Source organism: Ochotona princeps, chromosome 1 (assembly GCF_030435755.1).
Source record: "Ochotona princeps isolate mOchPri1 chromosome 1, mOchPri1.hap1, whole genome shotgun sequence".
Classification (NCBI taxonomy): domain Eukaryota; kingdom Metazoa; phylum Chordata; class Mammalia; order Lagomorpha; family Ochotonidae; genus Ochotona; species Ochotona princeps.
In genome coordinates, this window is record NC_080832.1 from 36,232,446 (window position 1) to 36,236,978 (window position 4,533).

Consider the following 4,533-nt stretch of genomic DNA (forward strand, 5'->3'; position numbering starts at 1 on the left):
GCTCGCGCCCGCCCGGCTGCCCGGGTCCGGTTCGTCTGTTTTCTGCGGAAGGGATGGTGGAGATTCCCGGTGACCGCTGTGTTTTGCCTCACTTGCGTTGGGGACCAGAGGCCTTGGCAGCGTGCAGGCCCTTGGGGGAAGTAAGACGTAAGCACTGCCAGCAGGTGGTGCTGCTCCAAACTCCATGTTTGCCACCCCAGAGAAGCCCTGGGCAGAGACCTTCCTGAAAAAGTTCCTCCTTTTCTGCTAAGAAATGAAGAGAGGCGTTACGGGGTGAGGTAAAGAAATGTTGTAGGGTCCGTTCTTTTTGTGAATGATTGAGCAGTTTAACCAGAGGGAAAGAAACTAGATGTTACAGTGCTTTGGGACCCAATCTGAGTAGAGTTAAATATAAGAAGCTGGAGGAAGAAGTTAAGTCAGCCTAGGAATCAAATTAAACGGGCAAAATGAGTTGTGGACACGAGGTATTAAACCTCAAAACACAGGAGTTATCCCATTTAACACATGCATTGCCTTTTTTTTATACTGAGTAAATTTGCTAGATTTACAGTAAAACCAAGAATGGGAAAACGCCTTTTATCTGTAATAGTATATATTCAAAATTTGATTACAATATCTTATTTATGAGGATGTTGCATTTTTGAGATTATTCCATGCAAGATTGGGAAGTTTTTGTGTCCAAAAACTCTACATTTTCTTTTACATAGAAATCCACATTTTCTTTTATTCCTTTGAAACTTAAAGATTCTATTCGTATTCTGGGCACTCAGAAACTTTGTGGGAAATTTGCATTTCCAAAGACTCTTATTTTTTGAGATGTACTTATTATTTTCACTGGGAAGGCAGAGATATACAGAGAGAAGGAGACACAGAAAGACCCTCCTTCCGTTGGTTCACTCCCTAAGTGGCCACAAGGGCCGGAACTCAGCTGATCTGAAGCCAGGAATGAGGATCTTCCTCTGGATTTGCCATACGGGTGCAGGGTCCCAAGGCTTTGGGCCATTCTCGATTGCTTTCTCAGGCCACAAGCAGGGAGCTGAACGGGATATGGAGCAGCAGGCATATGAACTAGTACCCACAAAGGATCCTGACGCGTGCAACGCCAGGATTTAGCCACGAGGCCATTGTGCCAGCCGCTAAGGGCTCTTCCAAAACCGCTTTGATACCCATATCTAACCCATATCTTTGAAGGTCACATCTTGTTGAGGAATGTTTTCCCATGTTAACATTACTTTTTTCTTTTTTGGAAATTTTCTGAGTATAGAAATAACAATGATAAGGTGAATGTACTCCAACCTTAATTTATAAGTTCATCAATGTATGTTGCAAGTTATCATCTGGCTTTCCATCCGTTTACAAGACAAGAAAGGATCAACAAGGCTTGCTCAAAACCATCCTTCCAGATTTCAGCTGCTGCCTCACACAAACAATCCTCAAATAACTTGTCCCCCCTTTCCTTTCTAAATCCGTTTTCAATTCTTCAGTTTCTTGTTTTTATGTCCCACATCTATTGTGCAATCAGTATGCTGGCTCTACTCTCACAGTACATCCAGGTTCATGTCTGCTCTGATCTACGTAAGTCATGTTTGGATTATTCAAGTAGACCAGGGGACTGCCTTGTTTCTGTTGCCATAGCTTTCCTACTGAATATATTCTTAACCCAGACACTAAAGTTAACCTATTCAAAAGGAAGTGAAGGACCTGGAACAACAGCTTAGTGGCTAAATCCTCACCTTGCATGTGCCATTATCCCATATGGGCACCAGTTCATGTCCTGGCTGCTCCACTCCCCATCCAGCTCCCAGCCTGTGGGACAGGAAAGCAGTAGAGGATGGCCCGAAGGCTTATGACCCTGCACCGTGAGAGACCCAGGAGAAGCTCCTGCTCTTGGTTTTGGACCTGCCATAGCAACCATTTGGGATGTGAACCAGTGAATGGAAGATCTTTCTCTTTGTACTTTCTTCTCTCAGTAAATATGCATTTCCAGAAAAAATAAATAAATCTTAAAAAAGTGAGATTATTCTGCTCCTCTGTTCAAAGTCTCCCTTAGTTTCCCAATACAAAGTAAAAATCAAAGTCCTTATAAGGGTTTAAGGTCTTCCCCTTAATATCTGGCTGCACACACCCCTCAATCAACCTCGTTTTCCTAGGAGACTCTACCCAAGTGTCTTCAGTAATCCTTCCCTCTGCTCCAAATGCCGCTCTCTTGCTCTCTCTGTCCTGAAATCTCACTATTTTCCGTCTTGACATTGCTTGTTCCAATGTTTCCTGTGTTCCCTTTAACTTTCCTAATATGTCACAATTCAATGGATGATTTGTTTTCTTTTGTATCTGGAGTGCCACAAATAGTGCCTGACACATTTAGATAGGTTCCCTTTTGTGTTGAATGAATAAACATGACAAAGTGAACCTGTTTATGTTAAAACTATGTAGAGGAACTGTATGTTTCGAGTGCCATTCATTCCCTTTCCACCAACATTCAAGATAGTGATAAATGTCTGCTTCTTCAATAATACAAAATGGCACCTCTCAACCTTGTTAAAGATACTTTTAAAAAGTAGCCGGTCTCCAATAATTGTCAAGTGCCCATATTATCAAATTAGCACCTCTCGATGTTGGTTAGAATATTTTTTTACTGTCTGGTTTCCAGTAATTGTTAGGTGCCCATTTCTTTAAATTATTTACTAAAAGAAAAAGAGCATAACATATTAAAGATATAAGGCTACTTCCCAAAATAAACAATTCAGAGATTTTTGTTTTGGTGGAAAAAGATGGAAATTCAGGCACAGTTTTCTCATAGCAAGAATCTTTTACAAACTTTTAAGAAAATTTTATTTATTTTTGTTGAAAAGAAAGAGTTATTGTCTGAGAAGGATGGAGAGATCTTCCATCCACTGGTTTGTTCCCCAAATGGACACAGCAGCCTGAGCTGAGCAGGTTTGAAGCCAGGAGCTTCTTTGGAGTTCCCATGTGGGTGCAGGGATCAGGCTCCACTGTTTTCCCAAGCCATAAACAGAACTGTATCCTAACTAGAGCAGCCAAGATTCAAAGTGATGTCCACATGGGATGCCAGTGCTAAAGGTGGAAGGTTAGCTTGCTACACTACTACAGCAGCACCTTTTCGTGAACTTTTCAAAGACCGTTTATACGCATGAATATCAAAAAGGCTTTCACACACAAAGAAGTCTGTTAATTCTGTCATGAAATTTTCAAGACCTCTTGATGCTATGAATTGACTCTTTTGATTTATTAAATCAAAGATATAACTGCTAGGAATTGTCCACTATTTATAACCTTCTATCTACTTCCCACAAGGTCATAAAATACTTCTGTGATTATCACCCATTTTTCCTCAGTGCCTGCTTTCCCAAAATACCCCCCATCCCAAAATTAGCATTAGGTGAGAGAAAGAGAGAAATTCATTATTCTTGTGCAGGAGTGCTTTCCTGGGAAGTCATAGAGATGAGGGTCTATGCAGACAGAACCCAAGACATGATGAAGATCCCAAAGGGCCTAGTTTAGATTCTTCTCCAGGCCATAGTGGCTTCCATGGTCTCTATAACTTTGGCCCACTCATCTTGACATGCCCTTCTGCATAGCCTGGAAAAGAGCATGGCTACCATGCTGATTTAGGGTCTTCTAAAGGCACTCATTGACTGCACCCATCTCCTCAGGTCGTGGAAGAAGTGGTCCCAGCCCATGATTGGAAATAGAAACCCAGAGCGAGGTAGGATGGGAAGACACGCAGATACACACTGAGCAGACAGTTAAGGCAGCCATTATTTCAGTGGGTTGATTCTGAGGAATCTGGGGTGTTCATGCTTGTCCAGAAATAAGGAGAGAACCACAGAAATGGTTTTGACTGGTCCTAGGAACAGGAGATGGGTAAGAAGTGGTTCCTAGAATTGTAATCAAAACAGAGATAGGAGGGGAGGCTGCAAGCAGCGGAGTCCAGGGCACTGATTGGTTTAAATGCTGGTGAGGCAAGAGGCACAGGCCTGTACACAGCCGGCAGCGCTGCTTAACGTAGTTGTACTTCAATATTTCAGGGTCAAAAGTGAACTTTTCATTTCATTTACTATTTGAAGACTTCCATGAAAGTTTGCATGAGGTAGTTATTACATGTTAATGGTGAAAGATATTTTAAAAGCTTTTGACATAACGAGCCTGAGGCTTCATTTTTACAGGGTTTTCTAGTGACCCCAGAAGAACCTTGTGATCCTTGCCCAGGATCTTGGCTTTGTGATGGATGATATTAGGACGTTAGTTGACTGGCTCAGTCCCTATGTCTCGTTCAACCGTATGGCGGTGTCTTCCTAAAGCCATAAAATGTACACTGTAGCCATAGATAAAATGTAGAAACAGAGATGAGAATTTGGGTCATATCTCTCTTTAATCTGTGCATTAAAGAGATTTGCGAAAATGCAAAATGTCATTCATTTAATCAGTATTTTTGAGGAATGTGATTTTTCATTAATATATACTTACATTAATATTTCACAGTCAATTATTTTCAAGTCAATTAACATTTTC